Below are 12193 nucleotides of genomic sequence, written 5' to 3' on the forward strand. Positions count from 1 at the left end.
GGAGTGAGGGCGGGAAATTGAAGTCAAATTAACCCACTTTTTCAACACTCATTTTCCGTATCTCGTACCCCAGGGTTTATACATACATACATACATACATACATACATATATAAATATAAATACACATACATATATATATATGTATACATAGATATAAATAACTAGTATGCTAAGGAGCCTAGATGTGACGGAAAACCCGCAACCTTAAACAACCTAAAACAAAACCGAAGCAAACAAACAAACAAAAACAAAACAAAAACAAAACAAATCTAACAACCCAACCAACCAACCAACCAACCAACCAACCAACCAACAGCAAAACCAAAAACATCAAAAAACAAAACAACCTTACAAACCTTACAACGCAGAGGAAAAACACGCCGGGAGAGGAGTGGAGAAACTGCTCAAGAAAGAGAAGAAAAACGCAGCAGAAAGAGCGAAACGATCATGAGCGAAAGGAAGAGTTGGAAAAATGGAGAACGAAACAAAAGCAAAAAAAACAAACCTGAAAAAAGCTGCGAGGGCGGAGAAGGGAATGATGATGATGGATGCATTATGGATAGATACAGTGTTTTCTTATACCTAAAAAACAACAAAAAAAACAAGCAATGCTACTTATAAAGTATCCCCCTACTCTTAACATGACACATATAAAAAACAAAAAACAAAAAAACAGCAACAACCGCATCACGACGGCAGGCACGGGACGAGGAACGACCGCACGAGGAAAAACCCGGAAGGATTGTTAAAGGCTCACACACACACACCCGCTCCCCCCTTCTCCCAACCCTTCCGTCTTCCTCTCTTTCCGCTCTCTTGCTCTCTCTCTCTCTCTCTCTTTCCGCTCTCTTAAAGTCTCTTTTGAAGGCCCCGCAAACCAAATTAAAAGCAAAAGGAAAAGAAAATAGTGCACAGCAGCAGCAGAGGGGGTGGTATTGATAGATAGCATTTTGTATTCACAAGACGGGGGGAAAGGGGAGGTAGGGATGTAGCAGGCGACTACCGCGCATACCGACAGTAACCACACAGCAGCAGCCAAGAAGGAGTCCTATCCATAGGAGTACGTGTAAGTCGTAATAGTGCAATAGTAAAAGTAGAACAAAAGATGGGACAGAAAAATAAAGAGAGAGAAGAAAATAGGGATAGAGAGAGAGAGAAAGTGCGTGTGTGTGTGTGAGAGAGACAGAGAGAGAGAGAGAGAGAGAGAAAAAAAGAGAGAGAGAAAAAAAGAGAGAGAGCGCGAGAGAGAGAGAGAGAAATTCACATTCCTTTGAGGGATTGATGGGGTAACCGCTTCATCTCGAAGTTACCTCTCCTTGGGGGTTGTTTGTTTTTCAGAAACCACTTGCACTCACACACACACACACGCACACACACACAACACATCGACAGACACACAAATACACACACACACATACAACGCATCATCAAACATACATACACACGAACGAGATAGAAGGAAAAATTAAGAGAGAGAAAAAGAGAAAGAGAGAGAGAGAGAGAGAGAGAGAGAGAGAAAGAGAGAGAGAGTGAGAGAGAGAGAGAAAGAGTAAGAGTGAGAGAGAGAAAGCGATAAAGGGAAGGAATTATCTGTAAATGTAATTGAAACATATCACTGAAAGGATAAAATGCGAAGCGCACATCCTTACTCAAACCCCTTCACACACACACATACAAATACACACACTCACACAAGCACACAAACTTATTCGGGCCCACACGCTGGCACGCACACACGTACGTGATCATAGAGAAAATGATCTATTCGCTGTTTTGTTTCTCAATTTTTGTTTTGTTTCAATTTCATCCCAACACGGGGTGTAGGGGGTGAAACGGGGTGAAAGGGGTGGTGGTGGTGGTGGTGGATATGAAAGCGTGATGAAGCGAGCACACACACACACACACACACACACGATGAGAGCACGAGAGGCAACTGAATTTCTTTCATTCGTTTCCACCCGCCCCCGGGATTTCCTCCTGTCACGTTCATGACGATTTCCTGCCTCCTGTCCTGTCACGGGCCGGTGCGTAGTCCAACCAACCAACCAACCAACCAGTACCAGTGTGACATTGTCACCGTACACCGGGTTGTTCATGTGGTTGTGTTGCGGCGCGACGTTTGCCGGGACCGACCGACCGACCGATATCCGGTTCCGGCCGCCGCCGCCGCCACCCTTTCATCCCCATCCCCATCCGGAAAGCCCATCCTCACCCCTTCGCCACCGGATTCGCCACCGGAAACGGGCCGTTTTTTTTCCATTATCACATTTCTGTGACACTTCACCCGGTTCGTGTGTGTGTGTTCGTCGTGGTGGTGGTGCGGCTGCTACTGCTACTGCTGCGAGTGCTAGTGGTGGTGGTGGTGGATGTCCTCATTCCCTCTCACGCCGGTTAGTGTAATGAGCGAACGAGATGAGACGCGAACAGGTTTTGCAATCCGTCCGTCGTCGCCAAACATCGGCGCGCGAAATTGGATCACTGCTTCCACACACAACGGCTACAACAACAACTACAGAGTTCAGGCACTTCATTATGCTGCTCCGGCGTGTCCTGCTTCTTCCCCTTTCCTTTTTTCCCTGGTTGTCTTTCACTTTCTCTGGTCACAGCAGGTCACTCGCAGGATGAACTTTAATCGTTTTAAAGTAGCAAAATACCATTGGTGTGCATGGTTCGTCCCACATTTGTCACGTGTGTCACGTCCCCCGGGTTTGTGTGTTTGTGTAAGTGTGGGTGTACTCTATTCTATTGTTAGGTTAATTTTGGGCTTCGTTGTGTGCTCCGATGTGTGTCCGTGTGTGTGTCCGTTGAGTAGTGAGTGGTCGAGCCCGTCGCACGTTATACATACGTAATATACACAACCACAAACATAAACACATGCAACATTTTACACACACACACACACAAGAAGCGCGAAGAAGCCCTACCAACGCGTGTAGTAATAACCATCGATAGAAAGACAGAAGAGAGGAAACAGCTAAAGGGTCTGTTAAAGGTCTGAGAGCTTCTTCTGCCAACGGAATTATCGAAAATTACCCTAAACATACACACCCAACAAACAACCAGGATATCATTATTTCACACACACACACACACACACACAAGACGGTAAATATATAAAAAAAAAGAAACTAAACGACTAAGGAAGCGGACACCAAAGATAGAAGAAGAAAAAAAGCGAAGAAAACCCGTAGCTGAGACTCAAACAAAAAAAAAACAACAACAAGAAATCAAACAAACAAACAAACAAATTGTTGGTCTTAAATGGTAGATAACATAATTAAATAAAAAAAAACAATACAAACGCGGAGAGAACGAGCGAACACAAGGGGCCGGGCCGGGCCGGTCGGGACGGGGGAAGGAAATTTGGAGCGGAAAAGCGCGTAGTTCGCCCCCGAACCCGCCCCCCCCCCCTCCCTTAATTGATGAGAAGAAAAATCGAAAAAGAAGCAAGAATTAAAAAAAAAAAACAATACAAATTTGCAACTACGCGATAAGAAAACGGATAGAGGAGAAAAGGGGAAAGGCGCGGAAGGCAGCAGTAGTAGCAGTAAAACAACAAAACAAAAACAAAAAACAGCGCACGCAAGCAGGAGACAAAAAAAGGAAAACGCGCCAGAAGCAAGAAGAGCCAATGCCGAAAACATAACCAGCATAGCGAAACAGCAAACAAAGCAAGCAAACAAGGCAAGCAAGCAAGAAAGCAAGTATCCGCAGATAGACGCAGACGCAGACGCAGCAGCAGAGGAGCTAAAGAGCCACAAGCAAGCAAGAGCAGCACAGCTAAACGAACGAGTAATAAAAGAAAACAAACAAAATCCATACATTCTCTCTCACACACACACACACGCATCCATACACACGTGCACACATGCACAAGCAACACTAACACACACACAAACACTGGACAACACCAATGCGTTTGCAATAAAGGACACATGCAGAACACAACAACATAACAGAACTAGAAAGCGAAGGCGTTCAAAAGCTCGGGCGAGTGAAATAGATAGCGAGAGAGAGAGAATGAGAGAGAGAGAGAATGAGAGAGAGAGAGAGCAAATAGGAGAAAATGAAACAAAGAGAGAAAGAGAAAGAGAGAAAGAGAAAAAGAGAAAATGAGAGAAAATGAGAGAGAGAGAGAGAGAGAAAGAATGCAGGAAAAACGGAACGAGGGAAGATAGCAAAGTTCCTCCTCGTCATCCTTTTCGCGAGTCGGGGAGGGGGCGAGTTTCCTATCGAGCTAGCATAACGGTCAGCATCGAGACGCGTGGCGAGGCCACCAGCCTGGCGACCAGAGCCCGCCAGCCAGATGCCAGTTGATCGAAACCGAGTAACCGAGAGCGAGAAAGGAGAAGCGAGATGCGTGGCAGAGTGGAATGGAACAGAAGGGGCCGCGCGATGGTGGGGGGAGGGGAAGGCGTTAATGAATAATGAATCATGATAATTAAAAATAATTGTAATAAAAACAGATATATTTTACAGTGAATGTGTTTTAAATTGCGCTACGCTATTTCATTTCGCATTTCAATGTTTGTGTGCGGGTGGTGGGGGGTGGTTGGGTGGTTGGGTGATGGTGGGTGCCAGCAGCTGCCAGCTTTGCTCGCGGCCAGAGCAAATACGGTGTTGTCATCGGTGTACTGCTGTCGCTGGCTGGCCAATGACTAATGGATGGTGATTGCGGTAGTAAGTATTGCGCCCGGGTTCCCGGGAAGTGAAAGAACGAATTTGAACCGCATGCTTTCTCTCTCTCTCTCTCTCTCTCTCTCTCTCTCTCTCTCTCTCTCTGCTAAAGCTTGGAACTCGTTAATACTTGGCCGCACAAAATAGGACTCATATCTCAGCCCAAAAAATGACGTATAACGAAAAGAAAGGTGTCATTTTGTAGGTTTTCTTATTGCCTTTAATAAGAAATATTGATACAAATTATTCATTCGTTTTTTATATGATTTTTTCAACTTTTACTTTGACATCACCCCAAAAAGGTTTTCAGCAGTACAGTAGTTCACATCATTTCAAGGGCAAATTTACCACCGTAAATAAAGCAAACGCTTCCTAAACCATTCCCTCGATGATTGGTAAAGTAATTTTTTTCCCGTTATTTTTCGAAATGCATTTTTACGTTTGCTGCACCGGCCATCGAAATGCATGGTTTGAATTTGGTCACCGCTTCGGTTCATACAGCTTCCCGGCACGGATTTGGCCAATCAAGCTGCGCTCTAGGGCCCAATTTGGCTATTTTTTAGCTTTTATGACTTTAAAATTTGTTTTAAAAATATATCCCGAACAGTTATGTCGACTGTCGTGAGTTTTTGCTTGGTGGAATCACGCTGAGAGATCCCAGGAGTGTTTGTTTCAATTTTGTCTGCAGAATCGGGCATTTGTTACACTTTTTCGGCGGTTTTGTTTTGCTAGAATCAAGGTAAAAGTCCCCCAGTAACGTTTGCATACGGTATTTTGAGTTGAATTTGAAAATTTCAAGACTTTCGAGGTTTTTTCTCCAGCCAAATCAATTTTTTAAAGTGAGTGTGCATATTTTTTTTCTCCCTTTGCGTTCCATCGGCGATAACTTTTGTAAGCGTGGATCAATTTTGACAAAAATTGCACCATTAAATAAACAGACTACAATGATTCTAACGCTGTCAACGGAATGGCAAGGTGATGGCTAGGCGCGCTGCAATGAGTAAACAAGGGGCGGCCAAATATTAACTGTTCCAAGCTTTAGGCTATTTCAACTGTTGTGCCGTTGTTGTTATGCTATCCCTTTACCCGAAATTCCATTTGGCAGGGCCACAACAACATCATCACATCACAAAAGACCGTTTCTAGGGGGTTGTTGGTCGTAGACATCCCCCTCCCCAGCGTAAAAAAAACGTAAAACGAACGAACGAACGACACACTTGTATTGGTCTTCGGCCTCCCAGGCAGGCAATGAGACAATCAACTCCTAGGGGGCGGCTCCCATCCCCTGACTGAATGTATAAAAAAAAAACAAAAAAAAAACACTTGTATTGGTCGTCAGCCCCCAGGACAGACTAGGCTGCAGGTTCTCGGTTTTCTCGGCTACAAAACCCCCTTTAAAATCTGGAGATACAGCCTACTGCACTTCCGACTGCCACTGCACTGTGCTGCTGCACAATATCTTTCTCAACCGACTCAATATACATCAAAAATGGGGGGGAGAACCCTAAAGAGGCCTGAAGACAAGTACTGCTGCTGCTGCTGCTGCTGCAATCTGAAACCCTCCTGTCGTCAGTCAATGGCACTAAACCACACGCACCTCGGCGTGATCTACAGCAGCCAAAGCTCACCACTACGTCCAGCCCAGCCCTCCAGAGGTCTCCAGGGGTTCCAGGTTTTGATACAACAACCAACACACACACGTCGTTGCTGCAAGGAGATGCTCTGCAAGAGGAGAAGAGAGAGAGAGAGAGAGAGAGAGAGAGAGAGAGAGAGAGAGAGAGAGAGTTCGTAGTGGATTGTACACTCCTCCTAGTGTACCTCCGGTTACCATCCCCCGAATCGTAGAAAGGAAAGAGGGGATGGGGGATGATGCTAATCTTGTTACATCCCCATGGTTGTGGATGTCCACCAGGAGAGCACAGTAGGTACGACGTAGTAGCAGGACAGCAAATTAAAGAGTCAGATTACAGCAGCTTAACTCCTTCTCCTCCTTCTCCTCCTTCACCTGAGGGGGGTGGGGGCGTCAAATGGCGGATCAAAGGAAAGGCAGGGAACGAAGAGCAGTAGTAGAAGCGGTTCCACTGGACTGGACTGGACACTGCAACGCGTGCACCTGAGTATCTCTATGCAACCCCATTCCCCCTCCCCCACCCCCACCACCGGTGGTAGTGGCATGGATTTGGGGCTTTTTCGGGGATATCCTGGCGTCCTATGGTACGACGACGACGACGAAGGTGCATTTACCGGATGCAATTCCTAACCCCCACCCCCACACCCCCCACCCCTATCACCGTGCGCCATTTGTCTGCCAACTAACCCCATTTGCTTCAGAGGACTTGTTTAGTTGCTCTTGCTGCTGCTGCTGCTGTTGTTGTTGTTGCTGTTGTTGTTGTTGCTGTTGCTGGTGTTATTGTTTGTGTGTGTGTGTGTAGCACAGCACACAGTGGCTGCCGTAACTGTCCTGTCTTCTGGTTTCTGGCAGCCGTTGGCAGCCCTGGGACCTGGCAGTCCCCCTTTTTTTAAAGCTACACCACCCCCTCAGACCCCCTCCTGCTCTCCCTCACACTCACACACTGAGCCACCGGAACACCGGAACGCCGGAAGCGCATTAAGACCCGTGGACCGCGTTCCATTCGAAATGAACACAACGCTCTCCCGTCCCGTCTGTGTGTGTGTGTTTGTGTGTGTGTTTGTGGGTATTAAGGGGATAGAGGGTAGTGGTGGTCCGTTTAGGCTTTTTGATATCTCAGAATCCACCGACCGACCGACCGACCCCGGGACCACACCACCCACTCCAGGTGCGCCTGGCACAGGTGAGTCGTGACGTGATAGGGGGTTGAGTAGAGTGTGTGTGAGAGAGAGAGAGAGAGGAAGGGAAGGAAGACCAATAGAGTCGTTGCTGCTGCTGCCTCCGGTGGGTGGCTAGCTGGCTGGCTAGCTGGCTGGCTGGGTGGGTGGCTGGGTGGTCGCTAGAGCTGCTGGTGTCAGAGATCCGGAGCAGATTTACAGAAGGGATTTGGTACAAACTTTGCACCGGGTTTAATATCCGGTTCCGCTCACCCCTTCCAACCCCCACCCCCCACCACACCCTTTTCGCCATGATATCGAGCACCCTGCGCTCCGTATCCCCTCCCCAACGGAGGGCCAATGTAAGTTGCGCAAAACACACACACACACACACACACACACACACACACACAAGCAAAAAGGGAAGCCCACACCTTACCCTAGCAGGAGGGGGGGGGGGGTTCAGGTGACACCTTAATCCGCAACTCTTCTATCATCACTCCCCCATCAACCCCCGGCAACCCCCTTTTTCCGCGGGGGTGGTTGCCGGGGGTGGGGGGTGGGGGTTAGTCGTTAACGTTTTGGGCGACGACTTCGACATACCGACCGTCGTCGTCGTCGTCGGCAGTGGCGGCACACGTACAAGACGCCTGCCTGCCTGCCCAGTCCACCCCCCAACCCCCACCCTCCAACAGCCCGTTTGGCCGGACAATTTGTTTTCTCGCAAGTCGTTTCTCTCCTTTCGTAGCTCTGGAAAGTGATTTCCACCCCCAGACCCCACCCTCATCTCCCGACCGCCCGGCACCACCACCCACCACCCCGATTGCTTCAGTGTTTTGTTTTGCGACGACGACGACGACGACGATCAACCTCGGCACCGACGACGACGACTGCCGAGCGAATGACGAATGGTAGAAACGGTACCACCACCCCCCTCACCACCAAGGGTGGCTCGCTCTCTCTGCTTGTGACAGGTGGAACCTTAAAGCCCCGGACACAAGAAACACACCCAGACTGCCAGCCAGTCAGCCAGCGAAGCCAGCCTGTCAGAGTCAGCAGCAGCAGCTGCATCATCAACGGCAATAACCTCCCTCGCACCCCGCAACCCCTAGCAAAGACCAACCCCCAAGAGAGAGCCGTCGAGTCGAGCCCAAAGTCCAAAGAAGTCCGTCCGTACCACACAGGATGCACTGCTGCTACTGCTACTGCTGCTGCTGCATACAGAGAAGAGGTCAAAGAGAAGAGAAGTCGTTCGCTTGGCAGGCAGCAGCCACCCCTGGTGATCGACTGGAAAAGCGTAGTCCGGATCCGGGGGTCCGGGGCTATGAAGCTGTTTACTTGCGTGACAAAACTGACAGCCCCACCCCCGTCACCGTCACTACTGTCGTCGTCTTCATCTCTACTGCTGCTACTGCTACTGCTAGTGGTGCAACCATAACCTCAAACCTCGCCCACCACCTCGAGGTTGAGGTCGTCCGTCATTCACCTTTCGGTCGGTCGCTCGGTTGGTCCCGGAAAGGAAGTTTGTCAAGTCACTCAAGGGATGGGGGTGGCTTGCGACTTGTGTAGCGACCAACTCACACCACCCTCTCCACCCCTTCGAGTGGGTGGTGTGGTGGTGGTTTGGGGAGTATTTGAACGGCTTCACGAAGTCAGTCGACGTCGACGATGACGTCGCCTGCCTGGCTGCCTGGCTGCCGATGACAAAAAAGTGACAAATTCTGCACCCTCTCCCCCACCCCGTCGTCGTCGTCGGCGGAGGTCGATTAGGGGGTCGTGCTGCTACTGCTGCCGCTTCAAGAGCATTCCAAAAGGGGGTTCGTCAATCGGTACCGGAACACACCTTTGGAACACACTGGCACCGTGTGTGTGTGTGAAGGTAGAAGACGCGAGGCGTCAACCGCTCACGTCGTCGTCGTCGTCGTCGTCGAACACTCCGCGCGTGCTCTCTCTCTCTCTCTCTCTCTCTCTCTCTCTCTCTCTCTCTCTCTCTCTCTCTCTCTGGTAACGACAACGACTACGTGACTTGATGCAGTTAGAAAAATTTAAATTTTATGCAAATACTCACTTCCGATCCGCCAGCCCGCCCGCCCGTGTGTGTGTGTGTGTGTGTGGGCTGTGTCCTGGTCTTGCTTTGGCATTCCAGCCAGCAAGCAAGCCAGCCGTTCGTTCGTTCGTTCACTCACCCTCTCCCCCCCGACCGGTTTTTGGGGGTTGGGGGTGGGGGTTGGTTCGGGCTCGGGCTCGGGATTTTGGCTGACTGACTGATGAGCTGGCGTTTGATATCCTGAACACACCACCAGCCACCAGCCACCAGCCACAAACACACCCCCGACCCCCGACCGGGGGGATGAGGGCGCACGTTCGCCCTTTCGCACACAAACACACCTTCACATTCCCGCATCAGCATCCCCCCCCCCCCCCTCAAAACATTCGTCTTGAGGTGACGGCCAAATCTGTCTCAGCATAAACACACACACACACACACACACACACACACACACACACACACACACACACACACAGAGAGAGGACGAGCCTTAGCTCAATCGTAGCTCACTAGCAGCCAGGAGCAGTCCAGAGGTTGCTGGGTTGCAGCTAGCTAGCATCCGGCTCAGGTAGCGCTCAGGCAGGGACGGGAGGGAAGAGAGGAGCCACCCCCGTAGCGGGCGACGAGACCGCGTGAACGACCGCAGCAGCAGCATTGGCATCATCCCCCCGGAGATGGAGACGCCCGGTAGCTCACAGAACACGAACCCCCGTCGTGACACGTCACGGTGGTGGTGGTGGTGGTGAGGGGCCCTCCACCCCCTCCCCGGAACTAGTGATAGTGATTTATGGATTTTAATCTTTACGATATTGCTCCAAGATGGCTCCAAGATTGGATGCTCAAGGGGTGGTGCTGGTGCTGGTGCTGGTGTGCTGGTGGTAGTTGAATAATTTATCCGCACAACCCCCACCCACCCCTGCATCCTTGCTTCTCCTCCTCCTTTGCGTGAGAGTGAAAAATCCCCGGGTGCGAGCGCCAGTAGCCTGGAGACCACCGCCGCAACCGGAAATACACCGGAAATACACCAGGTATAGCTAAGGGATGAGGGATGGGGGGGGGGGGGTGATTATTATTACGATTATTATCCTGGCAAATGGACCGGGCTCTCGCTCTCTCTCTTATCTCTCTCTCTCTCTCTCTCTCTCTCTCACGCACACACACACAGCAGACAATAATCTAATGGGGTTGATAGTTTGTAAATCTTTAATGGTGTGTCGGTCGGGCCCCCGCGCACCGTTCGGTTAGACCTCTCGCGAGGCTGCACAACTGCTCCTCATCAGCGCACCACCCACCACGACCAGGCTCCTTACCCTCCCCATCCCTTGTCATCCCTTTCACTCAAGGAGGGTCCATTAAATGGAAAGTAATCAACCTGGAAGCGCTTTCGACACCGTAAACGACTCCGTACGTCCGTCCGTACGTACGGACTGGCGCTTCTCCTTCCTTCCTTCCTTCCTTTACCCGTTCCTCATGCCCCCCTTCATCCCTTCACAACGGCGTACGGCGAGGCGGTACGGCTAGTAGCCATATTGGTTTGAGGCTCGTTAAACTTAACAGCTGGCGAAACGGCGACCAACCCCCATTACTGTGTGGCGCGCGCACCCATTGGTGCAGGTGCTGCAGTAGGCTGAAGGCCACACACACACACGCGCGCGCACACGCACACGCACATTGGAACTCGTCTTCATCTCCTGAAATCTCCTGATCTGTATTTTCTCTGCTCTGCTTTGCTCGAGCGGAACTGGTACACTCGTTGCTGTGTGTGTGTGTGTGTGTGTGTGTGTGTGTGTGTGTGTGTGTGTGTGTGTGTGTGTGTGTGTGTGTGTGTGTGTGTGTGTGTGTGTGTGTGTGTGTGTGTGTGTGTGTGTGTGTGTGTGTGTGTGTGTGTGTGTGTGTGTGTGTGTGTGTGCTGATAATTGCTACCCTTTCCAGCGAGGGCGAGCCAGAACCGTGGCCTACCTCTACCCCCCCATCTGATTGGATGATGATTAGAGGCTATTAAATCGCTGACGGTGGCGCGCGCGCGAAAGGTGTAGACGAGTGCGTACGACCCCTCAAAGAGGATGGAGGGGAAGGGGGGAGGAGAGGCAAAAAACCGATAAACCGCAGACAGGCGGCAGAAAGGGACGTTTAGGAACGTCGATCGCCCCGCGTGTTTGCGTCTCTGCGTTTGACAATCATTCCATCATCGCGAGAGTGTGTGTGTGTGTGTGTGTGTGTGTGTGAGAGAGAGAGAGAGAGAGAGAGATCGGGAAATGGCACTCCTTCTAATGGGTCTGCTGCTGCTGCTGCTGATGGTGGTGGTCAGCGACTTGAAACCGAGATCCGAAAAATCAACGACGACGACGATCCGCCAGCTCAGCATTGCTTGCGTGGTGTGTGTGTGTGTGTGTGTGTGTGTGTGTGCTTTGCTTAGGGTTTAAATAGATAAATGGGTGTCTCTTCCAGCAACTCCACCACCTCACACACACACACACACACACACACACACACACACACACACACTGTGTCGCCCCAAAAAACACGGGATGGCGGTAAAAAGGGTGCCCGAGGGAGTAAAGGTGGGGGTGCCGCGTGCTAAATGCTTTGTTTTGTCCCCCCCCCCCCATCCATGTCTCCCAATGTCTAGGCAGACAGGTGAGTAGTAGTAGTAGTAGGAACGGGGTGGCAGGATGGAG

The sequence above is a fragment of the Anopheles darlingi genome, chromosome X (genome assembly GCF_943734745.1).
Source record: "Anopheles darlingi chromosome X, idAnoDarlMG_H_01, whole genome shotgun sequence".
Lineage (NCBI taxonomy): Eukaryota > Metazoa > Arthropoda > Insecta > Diptera > Culicidae > Anopheles > Anopheles darlingi.